This window comes from Lactuca virosa, chromosome 8, assembly GCF_052849685.1.
Source record: "Lactuca virosa cultivar CGN04683 chromosome 8, Lactuca_virosa_CGN04683_v6, whole genome shotgun sequence".
Classification (NCBI taxonomy): Eukaryota; Viridiplantae; Streptophyta; class Magnoliopsida; order Asterales; family Asteraceae; genus Lactuca; species Lactuca virosa.
The window spans coordinates 277,723,163-277,737,000 of NC_136433.1; the positions used below are offsets into that span (position 1 = coordinate 277,723,163).

At 35.9% G+C, this 13,838-nt stretch overlaps 2 long non-coding RNA genes across 3 annotated transcripts; one reads left to right on the plus strand and one right to left on the minus strand.

Moving 5' to 3' along the window:
• Window positions 1-2,675: 2,675 nt before the first annotated feature.
• Window positions 2,676-6,576, minus strand: LOC145132940 (uncharacterized). 2 transcript variants are annotated; one of them, XR_013718307.1, is made up of 11 exons: window positions 6,483-6,576; window positions 6,002-6,379; window positions 5,844-5,914; window positions 4,621-5,690; window positions 4,501-4,543; window positions 4,247-4,424; window positions 3,881-3,944; window positions 3,577-3,730; window positions 3,350-3,506; window positions 3,048-3,277; window positions 2,676-2,948 (listed from the first exon to the last, which is right to left on the minus strand). It is a non-coding gene; the product is annotated as an uncharacterized LOC145132940 (long non-coding RNA). The 2 variants fall into 2 exon arrangements; XR_013718306.1 differs by having other exon boundaries at window positions 3,048-3,506.
• Window positions 4,753-10,333, plus strand: LOC145132942 (uncharacterized). The gene is made up of 3 exons (XR_013718308.1): window positions 4,753-4,890; window positions 10,056-10,132; window positions 10,206-10,333. It is a non-coding gene; the product is annotated as an uncharacterized LOC145132942 (long non-coding RNA).
• Window positions 10,334-13,838: the final 3,505 nt, after the last annotated feature.

Sequence of the window (13,838 nt, forward strand, 5' to 3'; positions counted from 1 at the left end):
ATATCAGAAAAATCAGATTTTATGATACAAAAAAATTTATGGTAATGAACCTAATCCAATTCTGGCCAAAAAAACCCGAAAAACTACGAACTGATGATCCAACTCATCGATTCGGATACTGGACTCGTCGAGTTCATCACTAAATGACCCAAATCATCGAGTCCACTAATGGGACTCATCGAGTCCAATGTCCAGACATCAATTTTTCAATTTTTTCAACTTTCAACAATTAAGTAATGCATCAATATAACAGAAAACACCCATGACTCTGATACCACTGTTGGGTTTTATGTACTATAACACTCCTATGGTGCACATACAACCCTAATGCTTTAGATCTAAGTTTTCTCTAGTTATACATGCAATTTTTCATTTTTCAAAGCATGAAGCCTAACTAGCATACAACATTGATATTTTAAACATAAAAACAAGTTAGATGATTACCTCTTTGTTGTAGCTTATAGAACTTGGCCTTTCAAGAGCTCAACACCTCAAGTGTGATGCCTCTAATTGTTCACAAAACACCGCCAACAATTGGAGGACAATGAGATAGAGGATAGGAACCACCAAAATCGTCTATCCCCTTCATAGAATACTCGTTTCGATTTTAAGGATTAGGGGTTACATATATAGTGTAGAATTCCAAGGGTCACATGTAAACCCTAATTCATACACTTAGGCTTTTGATCCAAGAGTTCATTTGGACTAACACTTCATGGACTCTCAAATAAGCTTAGTCCATCACAAATCAATGATGGATCATTAGCCCAAACTATATGTATCACTGATTTACATAATCAGCCCCTGTTAATTTAATTAGTCTCTTTTGATCACTAAATTAATTCCAAATTAATTCTTGATCAATACCAATTATATAATATGAATTCTCAATTAATATATAACTCTTATAATAAATTAATAAATCACAAATAACCACTTTCTCAAATATCATTCCTATCAAATTGCTTCGGTGAATGCAACCCAAAATGGATCATGCTGCTCTCGGGTCAAGTACATACCAATTATAGTTATGGGCTTAGACACCTAATCCAACAGTTTTACCCAACATATTTGTAGATTCAGTCTAGATATGAAAAACAAAGTTTAAATTTTTCATCCAGTATAGATCTCAAGGTATAAAATACATATACAGTTTAGATCTAAAAAGCAAAGAAGTATAAATCTTTCATCCAGCACCGATCTCAAGTAAATAGATAATATGCACACATAACACGTAATTTAGATCAAATACTTCATATCTATGTGTAATATGAAAGTAACTATGCACTCACTTGATAAAGTGGTGATTCCAACTTGGACAGCGCTTCGCTTTGACGAATCCGCGAGGTTTGCTTACAAACCGGACTGTATGGGGGTAGAGTTTCCGAACCGAAAAACTCTTTTTCTCGGAGCCTTCTAGTGCTCGGGGGATTTCTTCAAGTGCTATGGAAGTTTCCTAGGCTTTTGGGGGTGTTTTGGGAGGTTTAGAGAGTGAGCAGAGAGAAGAAGTGGATTTTGGTATGAAAAATGAAGGAACTCTCAGGTGGTAGTTATTGGCTGAAAAAGGGGTGAACTTGTCGAGTTTCTGGCCCCCAGCTCGTCGAGTTTCTGGTACAACTCGTCGATTTGGTGCCACGTTTCGTCATCTGGTGGAGGGAAAGCACTGGCTCAGATTGCGCCACGTCACCCACTTCGCTACAGCACCCTACCGACTTCTAAACCCCTTAATGTTCGCATACGAGCTCCTTTTTTGACATTCTTTATATCCACGCGTAGGTATTAACAGGATCTACAACTCTCCTTTTGACCCCATTGGCTAATTCTCGATCGATTTTAAATTTAACAGTATGAGAAGATTACACTGTTTAACGACCGTGTAAAATTCATAACTTCTACATACGGACTCCGTTTTCGACTGTCTTTTTATTTTTGAACTCCTATTAATGAGATCTTTAATTCTCATTTAGGTCGTGTGTGCTAAAAATCGCTCGATCTAAAATTCGAACTCTGAGTTATACACTGTTATGCCAAATCTTAAAAAATTCATAACTTCCTTACACGAAGTCAGATTTCGACGTTCTTTTTATGCATGCTTTTGGTTTAACATATATTACAACTTTCGTTTAGATTGCTAAGGCTAAAAACAAATTTATTGTAAACTCACTTTTTATGTCACACAACGTCGTGCCAGTTTTGTCGCAAAACTTCGACAGGTCATAACTTCTTCGTTATAACTCGGATTTCGGCGTTCTTTATTTCTCCTACTAGAAAACAACCTTTTACGACGCGCAATGCGTGTCGTAAAACGCTCAGATGGCGCACAAATGCGTGTCAAGGAAGGACCTGTCATAACGAGAGACGACACACTTTTGTGCGTCGTCTATAGACGACGCGCATTTACGACGTCATTTATGACACACATTTACGACACGCATTTACGACGCGCAATGGGTATCAAGGAAGGCCCTGTCATAAAGGAAAACGACACGCATTTGCGTGTCGTAAATATACAACGCCCGTTTAGGACATGCATTTTGTATCATTAAAGCCCCCGTCATAAATGAAGATGAAACGCATTTGCGTGTCATAAACTTCAGCAACCATTTACGATATGCATATACGACGTGCCTTTACGATACTCTTTTATGCATAATACAAAAATATAGAAACAAATATATACCAAAACAATCAATTTCATCCAATAACATCATGTCAAAAAATTGTAATACATTGATATTAAAGGGATCCGATTGTACATTGTTATTAAGAGGTTTTCCCTAACTATATAACCTAATACTACATTGCTATAAAGGGGAATCTTCTTGTTTAAGAAACTCATCATTAACCTGTCTTAAGAAGCTCTGAAACCCTTCATGTATCCAACCAAACATCATGTCTCTTAACTTCAATATCAATCCCAACTCTTGATCAAGAACAACACGGAAATCCTACACAATAATCATGTCAGTTGTACAATATCAATATCAATTAATTAATAATACACATGGTATGTATGTATGTATGAGAGTGGAATCAAAATGATCTACCAATAAGAGTTTTGTATTGCCTTGAATCAATGTATTTTTGGTGGCCTCAAGGACAACTCCCAAAGGATACTCCTTGCATGTGCCATCTTCCTTTTGAATTTGCAGGAGAGTGTCTGGCAGTTCAAATCAGAAAAGAAAACCAACCAAACTGTTCCACTTTTATCCTTGTTCATATTAAAAAATTCCTTTCTATACATATACATATACATATCCAGACCTGGAAGGCTGCCCTGGTACATAAGCACTAGTTGAAAATGAAATCTTTTTGTCCAACACATTCATACACATTGATTATTGGATACCTGTCGATAAGATTAATATATTCATTTGCCCAGTCCTCACTTGCATTATATTGCTGTTGATATTTTCCCAGTCCCCACTTGCAGGTCTGACTTGGTTATCGTCAATAGTCAATGCCCCCCGACTCATCTTTGAAACAAACCGAAGGAACTTGGAGTTCTGCATATTATTTGCCAAATCAAATAAATAATATCTTGATTATAAAATTAAAAAAAAAATAGATATTTACCAATTCATATTGACCATGTCCATACCAACAGCAGCACCACAGGATGGAATTGGGCATCTCAAAGTCAAACATCCAGGACCATCATTGATAGATGTGCTAATGTAAGCTAACTTCTTCATTGGGAAACCATGCTTCATGAACATTGCTAACATTCCTGCAGGGTTACATAGCTACTTGTTGGATAGAAGAAATTTAAAATCTTGATACAGAACAATTTGTTATTCACAAAAATTAAACACTTTACCGGTTAATAAGAAAGTAAAATGGTTTCAAAATAATTGAAGCTTTATTACCGTTCTTTTACCTTCTTTACCAAAATTGTGACGTATGCCATATGCATATTCTTTGTCAAATCTCTAAGCTCCCACCTACATTATCATTCTTTTAAATGCTCCAGCAACATGAAAATAATTCTTTCAAATTTGCAATTCTTTTAAATGCTCTAGCAAACGGAGTAACTTACACGGTTCTTTGAAAACAAAGGCAATACACGAATAAATTTTGAAAGGAAATTGGAACGCAATTACATAGCTACCAAAATTTTTTTTAAAGTAAAAATTAGATACCAGACTAATAAACTACAATTCTAATGAATTTAAAAAAGTAAAAATTAGATACAAGAGTAAGAAACTACGAGACTAAAAAACCGGATGGATTTATCTCTCATTACCTCTTCATGTTCAATTGTCTGGCCAAATGGAATTATAATTTGAGACTCGATAAACCTTGTGGGCCGCATCCCGGGATACCCATACGGGTTAGCTTTAACTGAGGCAGCAGAGTAAGCATTGACATTGAAATCATTGATGCTCCCGTAAAAAGCGGACCAAAACAGCCGGGGGTACATTCTAGAACAAAAAAAATTACAAGAATATAAGGCACTAACCAAAATGAGGGGCATTTTAGTCAATACACAACACTCACTTGAGAATTCCAGAACAAGCACAGGGTCGGGCCCACATAGAGGCTGCAAAGTACAGAATACAAAAGTTTATAAAAAGAGTTAAGTATGTTTACATAATGATTAAAAAGTTAACAACTTACTTTGAGATATTCAGTTATCCAAGTGATGGAACCGCGTTCATTTTTTTGGTCAAGATATGCGATTAAACCCCAAAGCTGTTTGACATTCCTTTACATCCAAGGGGCATATTTGGTGATCTTGATGTTTGTATTCGAGGAGACGAATCCATAACATCACAAGATGCTTCAGCAACTGAGATTTAGTTTGTCAAAAGAGATGATAACCAAATATGCACAAATTCAAGTCTTTATCCCATTCCTTGTACGGTCTGTTTACGCTTCAATCCAAGGGTAACTCTCTCTCCCTTTCTGTTGTGGAAATTACGTCTGTGTTCCAAGTATTTATCTGTATCCAATGAAGATTTTTAGTTTCTGGATGATTATTGAACTTGTTATTTCTACTTCTTAAGAGTGAATTAATCAACTTCTTCCTTTCAATCCGGTTGAAATTTAGTTTCTCGTGGGATCTGTATATGCTAATTAATCAGGTAGCTGAATCGTGCTAATCCTCACTATAATTTACCTGTTGTGTCATTAGTGTTTGATTCTTCAACAGTTCAACTTGGATGAATTGCTGTTGATCACACCTCAGTTGTGTTTTGGTATCAATCGTATGATTGTGTTTTCTATATGATAATAATAATGATACAGGGATATATATATATATACTAGACTAAATTACACATTGGTACCCTCTACAATACATAAAGTACTAGTCTAATATTTGGCTTAAACTACCTAATAGCAATTTGGCTGGACATGATTATTTGCAATGCATAAAAGCTCCATTTTCATAAATATTTGAGGTTTTATGTAGTTCAGTGATCTAAGAATATTTGGTATCAAATGACTTTCACTATTACTTCAATAGACATCATTGGGATTAAGAGTTTTCTTTGGTTAGTTTACTCTAATTTCATTCTTGTAGCTAGTCCCGTTTTAGCAGCTACCCAGGTTTCCACCTGGAAACCATACCCTGGGATTGGACGGTGGCTTGCAAATGAAAAGAGGATAAGAAGTCATCGGCTCTGGAGCCCAAAACCTTCACTAGTTTCATGGATAGCAAGCAACAACCACTCTTCAAGTTGTTCCTTTGATGTGTATTCAGGAAGATCTAATTAGTTGAAGCTGAAACAAATATATATATATATATATATATATATATATATATATATATATATATATATATATATATATATAGTCAAATAAAAATTCTAAATTCTAAATTCTAAAATTAAACTAACCAGGTATAAGCAGATGGCAGTCTCTGTGGACCCGATATACCTTGTAGTGCTTTAAAACCTTCCAATGGAACCTAATAAATCATTAATGTTATCGTTAGATTATATTATATGTATAAAATCATTAATAATTAATTCAGGTATTATATCCTCAAATATACCTTTGATGTAGCAGTGACAAATTGAAGCAATCTCGCCCTATCTTCCTTGTTAAGTGCTTTGACAACCTCCCAAAACCACACAACAACACTAGAACCTACTATGTATCCTGTGTATTCAGCATTCGCCTTCAGAATTCAAGGGTAAATTAGTCCAAAAATTTAATTTAAGAGAAGTAGCAATCCACATCCTCTCTTTCAGGCCCGATTGTGGCCTTTGCTTTGGCAAATGTTGAGCTCCATTTTTCATATTCCAAATCTTTTATCTTTCGATAAGCAAACGCCTTTGTCCTCAACCCATCTTCTGCATTGTTTGCAAGGTGCATGGTTGTAGCATGTTGGTATGTCCTACCACCATCACCTAGCCTATCAAAGATGATGCTGCACAATACAAGCTTTTTAGCTCCATATTTCAGGTCAAATATTGAATATTTATCCTCAAAATCTACAAATTCTGTTTCAATGGGAAAATCAAGAAACTTACTTGTCAGCACCTTTACAAAAAAGGAAAATTTGACCAACTTCATCACGAACTATCATTGACATCCTCTTTCTTGAACTGCTGAAATTCTAATAAGTTCAATAGCTTGTATTCCATATATATGTATTTTAAAAAGGTAGGATAATAAAGGGGGAGATGAAGTCATAAAGATAAAGAATATCATGGGAAAGCATCGACCACCGAATCGGATCCTAAATAATTTACCAAATATATATATATATATATATATATATATATATATATATATATATATATATATATATATATATATATATATATATATATATAGGGTGAGGTTCAATATAGAACCATAATCACTACAAGAAATTAGAGTATTAACGACGACGGGCGTCGCCGCTAAAGGCGCGTCGCTGCTAATACTATCTGTCGCCACTAAAGGTGTCGCCGCTATTTATATGTATTTGTATACATACAAATACACATACATACATAATACACATACAAAAACACATACACATACAAAATTTACATACAAAATACACATATACATATAAATGATCATACAAAAACACATATACATACATAAAAATACACTCAAGATACACATACTTACAAATGCAAATACAAATACATATCCACATATACAAACACAAAATACACATACAAATACACATCTACAATATCAAAATTATCAAAATTTCGTCATGAACAGTGGTGGTGGCGGTATAGTCGGGCAAGAACGGTGGGGGTCTCAAAATTCCGACAATCAACACAATTTTAGTAGGGAGAAGAGAAAAGGAAAAGAAAAAGGGGGAAAATGGAGAGTAAGAGGGGTGAAATATCGAAGATTTTGGTGATCATCGGTCGATGGTGGTTAGCAGAGAGAAGAGAGAAGAAGGGAAAACACAGAAGTAGATCAGGGAAGAAAGTGAGGACGAAGCTGATTTTATTGTCGACGATCTTTAGCGGCGACACATCGGAGGGAAAACAATCTGGGGTTTCCTACATCGTTGGATCATTGCTTAAATCGATGGATGGGGTTGAAATGACGCGAATCGCCAGAACAGGCAATAGCGGCGACACACCGGAGGGAAAATAACGTGGGGTTTTCTACGTCCTCCTAGTCGTTGGATATCGCCTAAATCGACGGTTAGGTTGAAATGACGCGGATCGCCAACATAAGCCTTTAGCGGCGACGCCTTTAGCGGCGACAGACACTTTTAGCGGCGACAAAAACGCGTTTGTTTGATGTCGTCGCTAAAAGTGGCCGTCGCTGCTAAAGGTGTCGCCGCTATTTCCTGTTATTCTTGTAGTGAATTAACCAAAGAACCAAGGAACCAATTTTTTTTTCAACTTTTACAATTTATTTTTTATCAAAAAAAAAAAAACTAAAAATACAGAAATTCATAACTTTCTATCCTTTTTCCAATGATATCAAATTCGAATTTTGTTTTTTTTTTTAATTTTTGACGTCAAATTCACAATGTGAATCTTTGAAAATTCACAACGTGAATCCGGATCCACACGGTGAATCCGAAAAATATTTTTCACATTCACAATGTTAATATATGAATTTAGATTTTTTTAGATTTTTTTTTCCGATAAAGAATAATCTCTAGAAATTGAAAAAAAGATTTGGTTCCTTGAAGAACCAATAATTATGGTTCTCTATTGAACTTTTCCATATATATATATATATATATATATATATATATATATATATATATATATATATATATATATATATATATATATATATATATATATATATATATATCAAATGTTCTTTTAGGAGATCAATTTTTATTGAATCACCTACCTCACCACCTTCTCCGGAATTGGACTTTCCGCTTATTCGGTTCATTGCAATGGCGATTGCTTCATGGGTTTCACGGGATATACCCTGAGAGACATGCCACCTGTACAGAAACGCGTAACGATTGAAGCAACAGATTCCACCTTTCCGACTGGAATCGGGGATCGCTCACTTCTAAATTCAAAAAGATCCTGGATCACCTGTGGTAGGTCACAAATTGGAATCACAGCTGTCAGTTATATGTTGTCCTTCATATTTACATTCTTACAAAGTTACAAACACACATATATATATATATATATATATATATATATATATATATATATATATATATATATATTATCATTTATTAATTAATATAATTATACTTACATGTTGTCCTTCATATTTATATTCTCATAAAGTAGGTTATTTTTTTTAGCTTTTTCCCTAGTTGAAAATGGAACAGTTTGATTCAAGTGACAACATGCTATGAAAATAACAATCAAAAGAAGTAACAGATGAGCCAATAACTCACTTAGAACCATGAAGAACAACACTCAAATGGGGTAACAGTGAAAGAATCCATTGAAAATCATGCTAGGCTAAGAAAAATGATAAAGAAACAAGAAAATTAAGAATAATCATGCGCGTCCAGGTACAAAAAAGCCTGCAATTACAACTTTTGACAGAAAATACCTAAAATACCCTTTCCCATTTTGGCCTTCCATGCATATGTGAACTTTAATAGAATGGGGGTCTAGCACAACATGAACTTCTACTGAATCTAGTGTTATGTATTTTACTTGGCATGTTACTTTCTTAATTAGATGATGCCAATTAAAGAAATATATACCTGATGAAAGTTAAGGCCAGATTGTTGATCAAGAAAATTGCGGTTTTGGTTTCTGTTTTAATTGAATAATGAGGCCTCCAAACCGATCTCTAAGCCCTCTATCAGCCGAAGTGTATAAACTTGACACACTTCTTTCCAGACTTGAAAGAATCATCATTTTAGAATAGGAAGAACAAGTTTGAACATGAGAAGAAAAGTTAATCAAACAAGAAAGTCTTGATGAGTTACCTGAGGATATGTAACATCAAAAAAAAACCAATGGATATCTAAATCGGGGATCGAAAAGGTATGTCCATTTGAGCTTTACTCATAGGTGGTAAAAGATCTCTTATGTGGTAAAACACAAATTCTTAATTTGTGTGACTTTCCACTTCCGAAAACATCCTTCTTTGAAATCCTTTCAACGTCTCGTTCCATCAACACATTCTGCTTCACATTCCGGAAACATACAGTTTCACCTGATGATAAAAGAATCTAATTATAAACAAAAAAGAACGAAAAGATCTCTTATGTGGTAAAAGAACGAAAAGGCAAGATTTGTGTCGTTTACCTTCTGGTCAATAGATACCTTATTGGGAAGGCTTTCTTTGTGTCCATTTGTTACATCTTCCTTACTTTCAACAGGATCAAGGTCATTTTTCACTGATTTTGTTGAAAAAAAAAGAATAGAATTAAATAACGATTACAAGCATCATGGGAATTCCAAATTACAAAATTTAGATATTGTGAAAGTTTAGTTGCACAAAGACATAGGTCCTTTTGACTCCATTAAGACCCAACTAAAAGAAGCTCTCTCTTCTCTCTTAGGGGTATCACTCCTCTCCCTCTTGAAATACATTTATTTTATTGTGGGTAAAAAAAGTAAAAGTTTTTTTTTTGTTATTGGAAAATGAGATAATTGTTTTCCCTACTGTTCCTGGACCTCCACCTAAACTGCAAACAGAGACGACTTCATTGGAGACTTTTCGCGCCAGGGCATTCAACTTGCTTTCTACAGCTGGAGTATCTGGATTCTGCCAGGTCAGCATTTAAAACCATTATTTGTTTTTTTAAATTATTTATTAAAAGATTTAAAACATGGTTTGGTTTATAGGCGACAATTCCACTAGGGAAATATGAGGATCTTCCTGTGTCGGTTTCTATGTTGGCAAAGCAAGGTTTAGATGGGCTCCTACTAAATCTTGTTGAAACCCTTTATGAAATTTTGAAAGAACAAATTTCCATTGCCGAAAAAGTGAATTACTAGATTCAGAATCCTAAATGTAATTGAAATTGCTTGGTATGTATGAATATGTGTATTGATACACAGTTATATGTATATGAAAGCAGCAAGTAAGAGTAAAGTACAAGTATGTCACTAAATCTAAAGCCTCAACGTATACAGTGGATCTACTCTATTACAGAATTATTATGATGCTTCCAGTTCCAAAAAATGATATCCAGTTTTTAATATTAATGTCAAAATATATGATGCTGATAAAATACCAAGTTTGAGTCCCAAATACTCTTTGAAATCATTGGCGGGAAAATACATGGCACTGATCAACGTCTCCAATAAAAAACCCTAGCTAAGACTTAGAGAAATTAAAAGAAGTAAGAGGCTAGGTTGACGAAACATCAAATTAATTAAGCAAGATCTGTGAAATCGATAAAGAGATGACAAGAGTCTGTTTGTAATGAAATCTAACAGATAGGGAAGATGATAGAATAACGAAAACATTGGGAAGAGAGGAGAACAAAAAAATACCTTAATCAGACCTACGACTTGTAAACTTGAGTAGTCGTTGCAGTCACTGGCAAGGTCAGGTAAGCCTAAGGTCGTCGACGAGGAGAGGTGAGTCGGAGGTTGCCGGCAAGGTGAGGTGAGGCGAGGTCGCCGATCGATGTTGCAGAGACTCTCGTCTATGTTTTAAACTAACCCCTGCATTCTATTCTAATATCGAAAATCAAACTCAAGATAACATATAAGATAAGAATCGAACCTGCTTCTGCGTCTATCGGACGTAGGGCTTGTAAGGAGAATGGATTTTCGACTGGTGAAAACAAGGGAGAGAAGAACACAAGGCGGGGTTTTTAACTTTTGGGATTTCATTATCCCCCTTCTTATTAACAGAGAATGCGTGTTTCCTAAAAAAATTATAAAGCAGCATGCTTATACGACGCATTTTTTATGATAAGCGCCCTCCGTGTTTTTTTTTGTGTGACATAAATTTTAGGGCACGCAAAAATGCGCGTCCTAAATTCTTCAAATTTCTAAAGATCTAACATTATTTTTAGGGCACACACGTTTGCGTATCATTAATCAGTGCGTGTCATAAATTGCGCGTCGTAAAAGGCTGTTTTTCTAGTCGGAACCCTTGTTACGACCACTACAACTTTCTTCATAAATATCGGGTTTATCTAACATTTTATTTTTGATACTTATTTTCATTCTTAATTTATTATATCATTATAAACAAGTATAAAGCATATAAATTCACATAATACTCAAATAATTCCTTTTTATTACTTCAAAATGACTTACATTTGTTGACCCTTATTATTATATCATCGTATCATTGCTTAGCCTCGAAACACGGGCGTTACAATTCTCTCCCCTTAGGATGATTCCGTCCCGGAATCATGCATTAACAAACAGACGCGAATAGCGACTCATCATGTCACTCTCCGTATCCAAAGTGAGGTTTGCCCCATTCATATGTTTCCATCGCACAAGCACTAAGTCGACTATCTTGCGTCGCAACTTCTTAGTCTTACGGTCAACAATCGCCTCCGTCTCTTCGATTAACCTCTTATTTTCATCCATCTTCAACTCTAAAATTGGAATTATGTAGGGAACTTCTCCCGTGAACTTCCTCAAATAACACACATGGAAAGTGTTATGAATACCATCTAGTTCTTCTGGTAGTTCTAGCTTGTAAGCTTGGTTCCCAATCCTCTGAAGAAATTTGAATGGTCCAATAAACCTTGGACTCAACTTCCCACTTTTCCCAAATTTTATTAGCCCCTGCCACGGTGAAACTTTAAGCAAAACCGAATCTACTACTTCGAATATCATCGGTTGTCTTTTCTTATTAGCATATCTCTTTTGACGATCCTAAGCTGTGAACATCCTTTTCCTAATCACTTTCAGCTTTTTAGTAGTCTGATGGACTATCTCGGGGCCCATGAACTGCTTTTCTCCAGCTTCAAGCCAACATGACGACGTACGCCACTTCTGTCCATACAAAACTTGGCAAGGTGCCATCTTGATTCTCGAATGGTAACTATTGTTGTAGGAAAATTCTACCAGAGGTAAGTGCTCATCCCAGTTACCTTGGAATTCCAGGGTACACGCTCTTAGCATATCTTCCAGTGTTTGAATCGTCCTTTCGGTCTGACCATCGGTCTGCGGATGGTAAGATGTACTTAAACACAACTTCGTCCATTTTCTCTTGTAGACTCCTCCAAAACCTTGATGTGAAAGGAACATCGTGAAGTCTTACTACTTCCTTCACGTAAGCATTTGCAAGCTTATCCATAGACCATATTTCATTGGATGCTATGAAGTGTGTACTCTTAGTGAACCGATCAATGACCACCTAAATCATGTCGTGTCCGTCCTTTGTTATGGGCAGTTTAGTCATAAAATCCATGGTGATGTCTTCCCATTTACCCATGGGTACAGGTAAAGGTTCTAAACTCCCATATGGTTTCTGATGTTGTGTCTTAACTCTCGCACATGTTACACACTCGACCACATACTTTGCAACATCGAGCTTCATCGTCGGCCACCAGTAGTAGGGTTTCAGATCCCTATACATTTTAGTGCTGCCGGGATGAATCGAGTACATGGTGTTGTGAGCTTCTTCCATCAGAAGATCTCTTACTCCTCCCGTCTTAGGTACCCAAATCCTATCTTGGAATACCTTCAATCCTTAATTATTTGTACCGAACACCAATGTTTTTCCCAAACGTTCTTCCTTTCGGTCATTTTTCTCCAAAGCTTCTTCTTGAGCTTTCTCGACGCTTTCCACAATCGTTGAGACAACTTCAATTCTTAATGATATTGGCCTTCTCCTTTCAAGGTTTTTCTTTCGACTTAGAGCATCAACGACAACATTTGCTTTACCAGGGTGGTAAAGTATCTTGCAGTCGTATTCCTCGAGCAACTCTAGCCAGCGTCGTTGTCTCATGTTCAATTACTTCTTATTAAAGAGATACTGAAGACTCTTATGATTAGTGAAAAGTTTGCACTTTGTGCCGTAAAGATAATGCATCCATATCTTTAGGGAAAATACTACCGCTGCCAACTCCAAATCATGAGTGGGGTAGTTCTTTTCATGCTCCTTCAATTGTCGAGATGCATATGCTATCACCTTTTCCCTTTGGGTCAGAACACAACCTAACCCAACTCCAGATGCATCGCTATAAACTGCAAAGTCTTCAACTCCGTCGGGTAGAGAAAGAATCGGTGCTTCACACAACTTCCTCTTTAGCATCTCGAATGCTTCCTCGTGCTTCTCACTCCAGTATAAGTAGCTCCTTTATGGGTCAAAGCTATCAATGGAGAAGCTATCGAAGAAAAGCCTTGGATAAACCTTTGGTAATATTCAGCTAATCCTAGAAAGCACTGAATCTCCGTGGGGATTTTTGGTCGTTCGCACTTCATCACAAGTTTAATCTTTGCTGGGTCAACCATTATTCCTTCTTGGTTAACCACATGACCTAAGAATTGGACTTCTCG